Source organism: Lathyrus oleraceus, chromosome 2 (genome assembly GCF_024323335.1).
Source record: "Lathyrus oleraceus cultivar Zhongwan6 chromosome 2, CAAS_Psat_ZW6_1.0, whole genome shotgun sequence".
Lineage (NCBI taxonomy): Eukaryota > Viridiplantae > Streptophyta > Magnoliopsida > Fabales > Fabaceae > Lathyrus > Lathyrus oleraceus.
This window is the reverse complement of record NC_066580.1, coordinates 449,131,793-449,146,149: the sequence shown is the minus strand read 5'-3', so window position 1 is coordinate 449,146,149 and position 14,357 is coordinate 449,131,793. Positions and strand designations below refer to the sequence as shown.

General features: G+C 33.9%; 1 long non-coding RNA gene across 1 annotated transcript; it reads left to right on the top strand.

Annotated features, from left to right (window-relative positions):
• The first annotated feature begins 994 nt into the window (after window positions 1-994).
• Window positions 995-3,028, top strand: LOC127120256 (uncharacterized). Its single transcript, XR_007803166.1, has 2 exons — window positions 995-1,567; window positions 1,686-3,028. It is a non-coding gene; the product is annotated as an uncharacterized LOC127120256 (long non-coding RNA).
• The last annotated feature ends 11,329 nt before the right edge of the window (window positions 3,029-14,357 follow it).

Here is a 14,357-nt window from a genome sequence, read left to right as displayed (position 1 = left end):
CGGTTGGTTCGATTTTTTACAATATTTTTATTTAGTCATACATACACTTATAGAGAACAACATAACTTTGTGTTTAGTCATTCATACATTAGTAAATAACATCAAACTCATCTTATTTTGACAAAAACTTCTCATTAAATATACAAAAAATTAGATTAGAAAAAAGTGGAATAAAAAACTTATACAAAATAGTAGCATAAAATAATATCAAAAATATTATAATAAAACATAAAAAAACATATGAGAAGAGATTAAAGAAGATGAAAAAAAATATAAGAGATGCGAGATTGAGATGAAATGTGCGATAAAAATGTAATTGGAAGATAAAATAATAATATAAAAGATGAAAAAGAAAGAACACAAGAGATGACATATTAGAGTAGAAAAGGTGAAAGGTATATGTCAAAGAAGACGAGAAGAATGTGCAATACTACTAGGAGAAATTTAAGAATGTTAACATTGAAACCTTAAGTATGAGTAAGAGAAAATAGTTTGTAATTGTAAGGTTAAGACATACTATGTTTGAGTTTTGGATTGGAGGTGAGATAAGTGAAATTTAGATGATAACATAATGCAGTTTGGTTTGGTTTAGTTCGGTTTGCAAAATATTAATCGCAAACCAAATCAAACCGTGCGATTTTGTTAAAAAATGACCAAAACGCGTCCAAACCAAATACGAATTTTTGTGATTTCAATTTTGTTTAGTTTAATTTGCAATTTTCTAATGAATTGATTTGGTTTTGAAGATCTATAATATTGTGAAACACATCTTTGAGTTGAACATTTTAATATAATTTTTCAAACAATTAAAAAATTATTTTTTTAGTAGAAATTTGGACGCAATTCACGTGAACAAGTTGAATTGTTCTATCGACAGCACATCATTGCCGTATTCGTAGTGCTACACACCTAATCGCCATGACGCCACCAATTGACAAAATTGTCCCTCTTTACTTATTTTTAACGGGACAGATAATAAACAACATTTCCCCTACCTTTAAACATGCCGCACCTAACGTTACACGTCATTTAATCTATACCGTCAACCCAAGTAATCTTAGCCGTCCATTCATAAAAAAAACCATTATAAAACATAGGACTGAGACCTTATATCATATCGCTCAGCAGTTTCGAGGGTTTCACCTTTCTCTAAACCTTCTCCGCCTCTTCTTAAATTTCAGATCTCTTGTGAAACTTCTCCAACCCTACGTTCAATCGATACCAAAATTTCACACATCTGATGGCGATTTACACTCTGATGGTTCAATCGATATCAGTTCTTCACAGATCTGATGGAGATCTACGAATCGATGGTTCAATCGATACCAGTTCTCCAAAGATCTGATGGAGATATATACATATGATTCAATCGATGGAAGATATTCTCTGATGCAGATTTACACACATATCGTTCAATAGATACCGGATCTTCAAATCTCTGATGGAGATCTACACATATGGTTCAATCAATGCCAGATTTTCAAATCCCTGATGGAGATCTAGACACATGGTTCAATCGATACAAAATTTTCAAATCTCTGATGGATATCTACACTCCGGTTCTGAGGTGGTTAGACCTACTTTCTATCTTTTTTCTCTCGTTTTTAAGTTCTTCCATGGTTAATTGATATTAATTCATTCTTTCTCTTTTCATATATGTTTGAATTTGAATTTTGGTCTGTTAGGCATGTGGTGCAGAGGTCGATCTTAATGTTCGTTTTTGGTTTCTGGAATAATTCATAGAGAAGTCACATATTTATTCTTAAATCAACGCTCCCGAAGATATTTTGCAGATGTCGTGGTTGATCGATGAGCAGGTTTGCAGATCCAGCGTTGAATTATATCGGTTTCCGTTGTAGGCTCTTTCATGATTTGAACTTCAAGATCTTTGTCTTCCAGATTCATAGATGTTGCTTATCTCAAAGTTTGTAATTATATTATGATCGGAAGCTTTATGGTGGGGTGTGGGAGTTTAATGGATGTAGGATGTATCAGGATTATATGCCTCATGCCTTGAGTGTGTTGGGAATTATATCCTGAGTTATCTTGTCATCCGACCTTTGCCATGTCAGGTGAGCTTGCTTGGCAGGTCATAAAATAATAAAAAAAAGATTTGTTGGTTTTTGGGAGGGATCGCACGGGTTTTTTTTTGCCCGGGATCTCTCCATTGTGTGGTGTTTGCCTTGCTCCTTTCCTTATTACTTTTTACTCTATCGTATCTCGCTCTAGACAAATCGACTATACGCGGTACGCTTGCATCGAGGAATTTCTCCAACGAGGTATTATCTATCAGTCCAATTTTAATTTCGAATTTAAGTTAAAATCATGACTATTCTTCGATGAAATCATGAAACCGTAATTTAATAAAATCATCGATGAAATTAAATTGCTAACTAAAATTGACTATTCTTCCTCAACTATCCACAATCCCTTTATCAACCTAGATAATTTTATCTTAATATTTGGTTGTTACCCAAAAATTGTATATTTCTACGTGTCTTTTGACTTGTTGTAACTAAGGTGAATAAATCCCCTATGCCTTGTTGTATAGTATAATTCAGTTACTTCGGACAACACTTGTTGTAAAGTGATAGGTCCATTGTTAAGAATTTTGAGGATCTGCTATCATATTGGATTCTCTATACGTGCAGTTTAGTCAGCACCAATAAAACGGCTATTGTGATCATGAAGCCACAACTATCAGTTAATTCTTTGAAGCACGCACGTCCGTTTATCCTTCCTTTTCAACCAATAAGGTGAAGATGACATCGGCTCTTTCATCTTATGCTAAGTATTTCAATTACAGTAGTTTTTCAGTTGTCGTAATCATTCAGTAATGCATTTATAATCCCTTATTCCTTTAATATGTAGTTATATTTTTGACAGTGCTATAGTTTTGACAATGTTATAGTTCTTCTGTTAGTTAGAATTACATCAGCATGGGTGATTCAGTTTGTTTAAAAATTTTGTTTCTGTATTACTCTAATTTCATATTAATATTCTGGAGTGGAGGCATGTTATTTTTCAATTTCTTGTTTGCATAATTATCTATCATTATTATTATTATTATTTGTGGAGTTAGTTGTACTATCGGTTCTTTGATAACACTCATTCCTACTCTTGTATGTTTATAAATTATATTTTGAGTCTGCTTATTTATAATATGTGATATAGTAACTTTTAATTTTGTATGGATTTTATAATTATTGATTTATTAATAATTCTTTCTTCCTATTTTTTAATTGGTTTATTTCAAATTATATTTTTTATCACAAAGCAAATTTTCACCCTTAAAATAAATGACATTTTTAAAAGGCAGTTTGAATGAAATTATTTTAATGATTTTAGCTGTTATACTTTTGAAATTCTTTTACTTTTTTTTTCAAAGATTTTGCAATTAAGTTGTTCCTAAAACAGTTAATTCTTCATTCAACATGTGTTGTAAACTACTCTTACGATTCCCAAATAAGGTCGTTTGTTTACTTATTTGAATTGACATTTTCATATTATCCGGGAATATACAAAGCCATATTTTTAATTTATTTTTTTATTTTTGGGTTTTATTAGGGCTTCTTTATAAGTATTTGAAGAATTTTGGAAAGAGCATTATGTCTACCTTAGTGATGCTAGCATTTAGTCTACCTCTGAAACTTTTATACCCCTCTTAGTGATGCAAACATACACTTATTAATGTGATTATTTCTTCGTATATGACCGTTGCCATGAAAGATCTGTTGCTTAAATCGGTAGAGCGCTCGGAGCATTTTCTTAAAATCTCCGAGAAGTGGGGGTTCGAGTCCACCCAGATCTACAGTTTGTTAGTTTGCTTGTTTTGATCTACGGTTATTAATATTGAAGCATCTATAAAATTTATGAACTGATAATTAAAAAAACAATTTTATTTGAATACCAAATAGTTAATTAGAGGATTTACCCAGTTAGTTTGATGGCTCACTGCAACGTTGCTGCTAATCTTTAGTTACGTGAAATTACATCCAATTTCTCTATTATAACCTCACCTTGGTACATACTCAATTTCATCAGAGAAGTCATCTAATCCATGCTTTTATGCTTCCAGAGACATGGGAAACAAGATGTGTACCAAATATAGTTATTGATGTTACTGAAGTACTATCTTAGAATTCTTTTAGCAACTAGCTAGTGTGATTTCAATAATTTGCTCATGGAGTTGCCTACTACAACAGATAAGCAAAATGCAAAAGTCAGATCTACTTTAAGAGAATACTACTTAATATATATTTAGCCTTTCTTGCTACTCAAGAATAACACATAAAAGAGGGCATAGATGTTTTTCAACTATCAACTAAATATGGCGTGCAACAGAAGCTATTATTTTAGGTATGCTAACAACCATATTATTTGAATTAATTGTTAAAATTCAAATTGCCCTGTCGCTTGTCATAGGATGCTTTTCTTGTCTTGAACCATAGTTTGTCATAGGATGCTTTTCTAGACTTGAATCACAGTTGAAAGATGATCAACTTCCACCGCATTGATAAATCTTGAATGTTTTATATTTTGTCAGTACTGATTTCAAAACCAATCTCCAATCTACTTGCATTATAAAAGCACATTCTCCATGCCCTACTTCCATTAAATTATTTATAGTTAACTTCATGTTGATTCTTTTTGCTAGGATCAAATTGAGTGAGATGCTTATTGTTTGAATTGTTGTCACCATGAACATCAAGGATTTAGAGTAAAGAATGAAGAAATTCTAATGGCTTGGCTCTTCTTCACTCTTATGAGATTTCTTTCCATAATCTTTTGTCATAGGGCTTCTTGTTTTGATTCTTCCCACTCCCTCCTTATTTTCTATTAGAAAATTTCAAGCCTTTCTTCACTCTTGAATCAAGCAAGAAGAGCCTGTACCTTCACAATTGTTTTTTCTTAATAACCTTTAGTTCACAAGCTTAAGAGTGTTGTGCTAGTTTGCTTTTTAAAATTGTTTTAATTGTCAACACAATATTATCTAATTTTGTGGTTAGTGTTTTCAACACTGTCTTATGCAAGCAATATCATCTCCATAATTGATTTGATTGGTCACTGTCACCAACCTGGTGAAATAATTAATTATCTTTTTATCACTTTTCATCGCCATTCGTCCGATGAATTTGCAGGCAATGGTTCCACAACATTAATATTTATTTTATTTTATTATATTATATTACATTAATATTTATTTTATTTTATTATATTATATTTTCTCTAAAATATTAAAAATATCTCTTAATGAAGATTGAGAATAAGACTCTAAAATATCTCTTAATGAAGATTGAAAATAAGACTCATTGTTCAAATTTCTGATTATGATGATATCCTAAATGAGTCATAAATATGTTCTTTATAATATCCTAATCAGATATAGCCATGTGTTAAACTTAGCCGGCATAACCTATCCCACCTATCAAGTATTTTAATTTGATAGTGATCTTCTAAATAAGTTATTAATCGTGGCGAGCTCCATATTTTAATTTGATAGTGATCTTCTAAATAAGTTATTAATCGTGGCGAGCTCCATAGGATTCAGATTGAATCAGATTCATTTAGGACCCCTTCCCATGAAAACAAACATGTACATAGCCCCTGAAGTATGAGTCATGTAAGGGAGAAATATTTTCTTGATACGATTGTCCGGCATGCCTAAGAATGAGTCGCGTAGAGGAAAAATGTTTTCTTGATACGATTGTCCGACATGCCTTAATAAATGATCCTTTTTGGGTGAGCCTGCCTTAGATTTTTTGAACATAGCGGCATTTGACAATGTCTGGCTAACGTCTATTGGTTGATTAACTTCCTATTCAAATATTCCCCTCGCACTAGTTTTGGACTGCAAAAGCCGATCTAATCTATGAAGCGAGTTTATCCGACTCCATTATGATGGCCAGACTGAGGCGAGCTCTAAATACCAATGTTTTAAAATTCGAACTATTTCGTCATGTGAGATTGGTTAGAACATGATCCGGAGAATAGAGTGGTCCAATAATGTCATCAGACCGTAGTTTTATTTAATTAGGTGAAAATTGATGTGACTCGGCCAATTCACTAGTCAGATCAATGAACTAGTGAGTTTTTTAATCGGCGGGTGGAATTTTTTATGTTATTTTTTAGTTTAATTATAATTTTGATCTTCTATTTTTATTTTATTTTTAAGTTTTAATGCCCATATTTTAAAATCCAATTTTATTAATATTTATAATTATGTTAATTATTTATAATAATTAAATAATGTTAAAATTATAAAAATGAAATTTTGTTAAATTTTATGAATCAAACATGTAACCTTTCAAAACTATTAGGATAGAATTTTTAATGTTTAACTTGGTCAAAGAGAATATAGTTATATATTATATAATTAAAACAATTTTATCTAATATAATTCTCATTAAATTTATTTATTATTAATCATATAATAAAATACTATAATAAACTCAAAAAATTAAAAAGTTAATTAAACAAAATAATAATATTATAAATTAACAAAAGTTTTGAAAAAATCATAATAAAATCGAAATTATATTTTCATATTATTAGAAGTTATGTGGTCCGACCAGTGACTCACTGGTCTGATCAGTAACTCAGTGATCCAATAGCATGATCGGGTTGCTAACCAATCTGGATATTAAAATATTGCTTAATACTCTTGGACATGTTCTCGATACTTCGAGCGAGCCCTTCTTTATACTTTGGCAGACTATTGAATCTTCTCTCCACAGTTATTCCCACTTCCCCTATCTTTTATCTTTATTTATGCTATTTAAGTCCCTCCGTCCAAAATAGAATTAAAGGCACATAGTCCCCCAAGTATAACACGCGTTGGGGCAAAATAATTTCGGGAGAATACCATGTCATTTACATAGTTCCTCAAGCACGAAGCGTGCATGGGTGAAGTAATTTTAGTGAGATCAATCATTCTTTAAGGGTGAGCTTCCCCTTACAGTTAGGTGTTTGACTTTTGTGTCTGATGAGTAATTTTGCCTTATTGTTTTGCCTATTTTGATTTGTAATTTTCAACTCTTAATTAAGAAATTTGAGTTTTATTTATCCTTGTTGTTTGTGATTTTTTTGAAGTTAATCATGATTTTTTCTTGTATTAATTTTGATTTTTGATTGTTTATAGACACTTATTGTCCCATTCTCCATTGGGTCTCGCTGTAAACTTGAGAGTTATGTAAGGCTCTTATGTGTACCATGGAAGACTTTAAAGTCCTACTAAGGTTATGATGGATGATCTAGAAAGCTTCAAAGTCATTCTAAGATTCTGATGGATAACACATAGGGCTTCGTAGTCCTACTAAGGCTCTGATGAATATTCCTAAAGACTTAAGAGTCCTAATAAGGTCCTGATGGATATCCTAGAGAGTTTCAAAGTCTTACTAAGGTTCTGATGGACATCCTTGATGGATTCAAAGTCCTATTAAGGTTCTGATGGATATCCTAAAGGGATTCAAAGTCCTACTAAGGCTCTGATGGATACCACATGGCTTCAGAGTCTTTGAGGTTGTCAGAATCTTACTAAGGTTCTAATGGATACCCCAAATGGCTTCAGAGTTCTACTAAGGTTCTGATAGACACTCTCGAGGGTTTCATAGTCCTACTAAGGTTTTGATGAATACCTTAGAGGGCTTCAAAATCCTAAAATGTTGGGAGAATACCATGTCATTTACATAGTTCCTCAAGCACGAAGCGTGCACGGGTGAAGTAATTTTAGTGAGATCAATCATTCTTTAAGGGCGAGCTTTCCCTTACAGTTAGGTGTTTGACTTTTGTGTCTGATTGAGTAATTTTGCCTTATTCTTTTGCCTATTTTGATTTGTAATTTTCAACTCTTAATTAAGAAATTTGAGTTTTATTTATCCTTGTTGTTTGTGATTTTTTTGAAGTTAATTATGATTTTTTCTTGTATTAATTTTGATTTTTGATTGTTTATAGACACTTATTGTCCCATTCTCCATTGGGTCTCGCTGTAAACTTGAGAGTTATGTAAGGCTCTTATGTGTACCTTGGAAGACTTTAAAGTCCTACTAAGGTTCTGATGGATGACCTAGAAAGCTTCAAAGTCATTCTAAGATTCTGATGGATAACACATAGGGCTTCGTAGTCCTACTAAGGCTCTGATGAATATTCCTAAAGACTTAAGAGTCCTAATAAGGTTCTGATGGATATCCTAGAGAGTTTCAAAGTCTTACTAAGGTTCCGATGGACATCCTTGATGGATTCAAAGTCCTATTAAGGTTCTGATGGATATCCTAAAGGGATTCAAAGTCCTACTAAGGCTCTGATGGATACCACATGGCTTCAGAGTCTTTGAGGTTGTCAGAGTCTTACTAAGGTTCTAATGGATACCCCGAATGGCTTCAGAGTTCTACTAAGGTTATGATAGACACTCTCGAGGGTTTCATAGTCCTACTAAGGTTTTGATGGATACCTTAGAGGGCTTCAAAATCCTAAATTGTAGATTTTGACATCTTACATCCTCTACCGATGATTCAAATAGGAACTCAAATTCATAATGTTGATAGAGGGTCATTGAATAATTGTCTAATTATCAGTTCTTGACGTTCACGGTCGAAGTAGGTGATGTATATATGAGTTCACACATGTACTCTTCAAAATTTACAAATATATTCTGAACTGACATATCCACTAGTTAAACATTTCACCGTTTGTACTTTAATACATCGTTTATGCATAAAACTCAATATGTGCAATTAAAACTTAACCATACTGATAATTGAAGACTTAGAAACAATGTTAAAAATGAAGGAAGGCAAAAAAAACATGCATGATGTGCGTGTAACACAAGATATTATATTTAATTTGAAAAATTGAAAGGTTGACTTCAATTTGAAAGCAGCATAATCCCATAGACAAGATTTTATATTATCTGAATATTTTAGCTTGGAAGACATCAAAAAGTGGGCTACGTTATGTTATCTCAGATTTTTTACACTAGCATTAATTACAAATGTGATAAGGATCATGCAATAATAGTTTTGTTGAAAAGTCGAAATGGTCAGTTATGACCATGAAGATTTTGATGGATTTGATTTGTGGAAAAACAGTATTAACTTTGGTCAAAAATTATAATACACGGAGACCAGGAAGTTTTGTTAGTTTTGGCGACTTAGTGAAATTCAGAGTTCCCGAGACGTTTGGTCTAAGCAGTTGAATGAGGTGTAATAGGATAAGATCAGACAATTACTTGAAGACACGTGGGAGTCTCCCGAAGACGAAGGCTACATGGGGACGAAGATGTGACATATTTTACTTTGTCGATCATTGTAGACAATTACTTTGAGTTTTAGGGGTCCGTAATTGTACACAAATCCTGTAAAACTCAAAGTATCCGTATGTTTGTAAGAAAAGAGTCAAGGATGTAAGTATGCGTTCCATTTTACAAATTAAAGTTTTTATTTTCAAGTCATTTGCTGCAGTTGAATTAGTTTTAGTCATTCTTCTATAAACTTTTCCTTGTATTTCGATTTTAAAGTTTAATTTAAGTAATTATTCTAAAACCTTACATTTCGAATTTGATGTCAAACTTTGTTTAAAATATACGATTCACACAAATATGTCATGATATCTTTTGAGTTTAATCCCTTAAGTGAAATGAAACTTTTTTATTTACTAAATTTTACAGTAAATAAATTGGCACACTTAGTTGAACGCTTTTGTGTGAAAATTTTATGCTTTTCGTTTTTGAGAAATTATTTTGCAAAGTTCTTCATTTAAAATATTTCTTATATCGTGAGTGTGCACGAGATTGAGGAGTGATAAGATAACCAAAAAAGAAGTGGGAAACCAAACGAGGAGATACGTTATGAAAATGGTTACTCCTAGAAACAACAATGGAGAACATCCATCCAATAGCGCAGGGGCGAGCACGGTCATTGCAGGTTTGACTGAACCAATCCCCTCTATTGCAAGTTTGACGGTCATACCGTCAACCATGAATGTATCATCAATGGCTCAAGAAGGAGTAGTATTTTCTCCCTCGATAACATAGAGTCACCCTGTGACTCCCAGACCAACTATGGCCGACTTTAGGCCTTTTGCTACAAGTTTAACAATACCTATGCTTGGGCGTGAACAACCTTATGGTATGCCAACATCAATGATGACTAACTTTCATACTAACCCTTCGACATTTGCTGAAAATGTTGCGAATGCATATTCACCATTACTGGAATTTGGAACGGCCCTAGGAAACACTAATCGAACCATGCAACCTCAATTGGGGATGGGATTTAGTTGCCAAGCAATACCAACATTCACTACGAATCATGTTTTGGAGATGAGACGAAATGGACGAAAGTAACCATGATATGATGAACACACTTTGATTCAGAATACGAATCAGAGTTACCAACAATTGGCAACTCAAATGAATCAGATTGTGGATTTTTTTGGCGCCCCTCAGGCGCATGTTTCACCTATTGTATAACCTCAAGTGGCTAGGCCGATTTGAAACGAGGGAATAGTTCTTGAAGAAAATACAGTAAACTAGGGACAATAATTTGTGCCTCAAGTAGTCGAACAAGAGAGGCCTTTAGAAGTCGTTATCCCGCTAGTTTTAATGGTTAATCGAGATCAGGACGCAGACCAAGTGGTCCAACAAGTCCGACAAGAAAATATGTTGGGAAAAATAACCTTTCAACCATGGTTGAAAGGATAATGACGCATAATGGTATGAACACGAGTCTGCAGAGGCCAAATTACACGTCTCCCTTTTTGGAGTATGTATTACAAACTGAACTCCCTATGGGATGGAAAGTCCCTAAGTTCATCAAATCTGCTGGTGATATCAATGAGTCCACATTCGAACATATCGCTTGATATTTGACTGAAGTGAGGGACATAGTGAATAATGAGAACCTAGGGATGAGATACTTCCCTAGTTATCTTACAAAGAATGCTTTTACATGGTTTATAACCCTCCCTGCGCATTTCATTATTGATTGGACTCGTTTAGAAAAGTTGTTCCATGAAAAACTCTATATAGGGAAATTTAAGATCAATATGGAAGAGTTGTCAAGTGTGAAGCGAACGTTTACTGAATCAATTGAAGACTACATTAATAGATTCCAATTGTTGAAAATAATGTGTTTTACCCAGGTACCTGAACACGAATTATTCGGATTTGGCCGTTGGGGGCTTAAATTATTTTATTTGAAAGAAGTTAGATACACAATATCTAAGAGATATGGCTCAATTGGCGGATAGAGTTCGACAAGTCGAACAGTTGAATGCTGAGAAGACCAAAGTGAATAAAAGTAAGAAAGAATGGGTGGCTTACATCGACATGGAAGACAATGACCTAGCGTCAAATGTCGAATATAAACATGTCAAAGAAAACGAGGTTGAGTTGGATGAATTAAAGTCGTGATCCCTATACGTGTGTAAGCTTCTTACATCGGCGAATGAGAAGAACCCTTATGAACCTGAAAAGAGCGATAAGTTCCCCCAAGAAAACCTATAATTTCTATGTGACCAAATGTGATGGTATTTTTTATTTATTGGTTGCAGATGACCAAATTTTAGTGTCACGGGGCGCTAAAGTGCCACCATTAGAATAAAGAAAGAAAATAGGGTTTTGTAAGTATCATAATTTTTTGGGGCATAAAACTTCACAGTGTTTTCTTTTTAGGGATCTTGTGCAGAGTGCTTTGAATGATGGGAGATTGAAGTTCGCTAAGGGCAAGCCGCCCATGAATATAAACTTTGACCCACTGTAGATCGAGGAAGTTATCTACGTTGAACCACTGGTGGTCAACATGGTTAAGATCACTAAGAATTTCGAGGATTGCGACATGGGAGCTGAATATGAAGTTATCGAAGGCAATGAGAATAAGATTGAGATTGTCTACCCAAGGGATGGATAAGACTAACAAACTATTGCTAAAGTTCGGAAGCTAAGCATCGTTTTTGGAACAACAACCTCATAAGTTTTGCTTTTGAGTCAGAATACCACTTATGAATCTGAATTATATCTAACATCATCCCTTAATTCATATTCAGCTAACTAAGTTCTACAACACCAACTCCATCCCTCAGATGGATAAAGTATTCAGTCTTCACAGCTTTAGTCAGAACATCTGCAAGTTGCTTCTGGTTGCTATAGTGTACAACTTTTACCTCTCTATTCTGAACTTGATTACTCAAAAAATAAAATTTGTGTCAAAATGCTTGCTTCTTCCATGCAGCACTAGATTCTTGGCAAGGCTTATGGATGATTTGTTGTCAATCATCAACTTCGCAAGCTTGTTCACTTTGATCTTTAGATCCTACAACAAATTCATAAGCTAAATAGCTTGACACACAGACAAAACACATGCAATATACTCAACTTCATAGATTGACAAAGTAATAATTGGTTGCTTCTTGGAACACCAAGAAATAGGTCCTCCCAGATACTAGGAGAAGTATTCAAAAGTACATCTTTTGTGAACTATGTCTCCACACCAATCGAAATCTGAATAACACATCAGTTCTGATTTAGACTTCAAACCATAATGGAATAACACTCCATACCTCAGAGTCCCCTTAATATACCTCAGAATCCTAACATCAACTTGGTAATACAACCACTTTGGTTTGTTCATAAACCTATTAATCATTCCAAATGCATAACAAATATCAAGTCTGGTGTTGTAGAGATATCTCAATGAGTCAACCAACTATTTAAAAGTTGTATCATCTACACCCTCAACATCAACATCCAACTTGTGATTCGCTTCAGCAGGTGTGATTGCAGACTTGCAATTTATCAGCGTAAATCTTTTCAGAATCTCAAGTTCATACTTTAGTTGATGCAAAATGATACCCTTCTTAGAGTACATAATATTCATCCCTATAAAATACACCATATTTACTAGATTAATCATCTCAAACTAATTCATCAAAGCCTTCTTAAACTTAGTTATCTCTTCCAAACAACTCCATATTAGCAATATGTCATCAACATAAAGACACACCATAGTCATATTGCCTTCAAAAGTATGCTAGACATTAACGCCATACTCTATCTCACACTTTCTGAATCCTTGCAGCATGAAAAATGAATCAATCTTTAGATTCCAGGCTCTAGGGGCTTATTTTAGTCCATACAACGCTTTATGTAACGTGTACACCATCCTTTCCTTGTTCTTATTCACAAATCCAAGAGGTTGTGAAAAATATACCTCTTCTTGCAATGAACCATTCATAGAGGCGATTTCACATCCAGATGTATTAGAGACCACTTCCTGTTTGCAGTTATAACAATCATCAATCTGATTGTTTCATGTCTAGCTACAGGCGCAAACACTTCAAAGTAATCTAACCCAAATTTTTGGAGAAACCCCCTTGCTACTAACCTTGCTTTGTGTTTGCCAATTGATCCATCTAGCTTCAGGTTCACCTTGAAAACCCATCTGACAGTGATGACCTTCTTCTCATTTGGAAGCTCAGTCAACTTTCAAGTCTTGTTTCTTTATATAGTCTCAAGTTCTTCTTTCATGGCATCCAGTCACACTTTATTCTTGAGCGCTTCTTCAAGAATAGTTGGTTCAAAGTCTACTAATATGGCACATTGGATGGCCTCTCCCCCAGAGTCTACTTCAGTATCTTGTAACATGCCAAACATTACAAATCCTCTTGGTACTTGTCTGATTCTTTGTGGCCTCTAAACTTGTTCAAAATCTTCTTCAGATGATGGAACAATATCAGATGCTGGAATATTCCCAGATTCTGGATCACCATCAGAATCTGGATCAAAATCATCTTCACCTTTAAAATCATACTCGTTTTCAGACTCAGACTCACCTTCAGAGTCTCCTTCAGCTTCTGAGTCACTTTCAGACTCATTTTCAGAGTCACTTTCTGATTCTGACTCGTCTTCATAACCTTCAGATTCTTAAGTATTTTCAGAAGTTAACTCAGGTGTTAGCACTGCACCAGAGTTGGATTGAGACTTACTTTAATCCCATGCTTATGATTCCTTCATAATGACGTCTCTGTTGACTTCAACTTTGTTAGTGACAGGACAATAAAGCTTATAAGCACTTCTATTGTGGTACCCAATTATCAACATGACTTTGCTTTTGTCATCCAACTTTGTTATTTTAGCATCTGGAACATGTTTATAACAAACAAACCAAACACCTTAAGATGACTCCAATTTTTCCTGTCTACAGTCCATTTCTGAATAGAACCATTTCTTTTAGCATTTTGGTTGGACACCTATTAAGCACATATGCTGAAGTGGAAACAACTTCTCCCCATATGGTGTGAGGTAGCTTCTTCTCTTTCAGCATGCTCCTTGTCATATCAAGCAAAGTTATATTTCTTCTTCC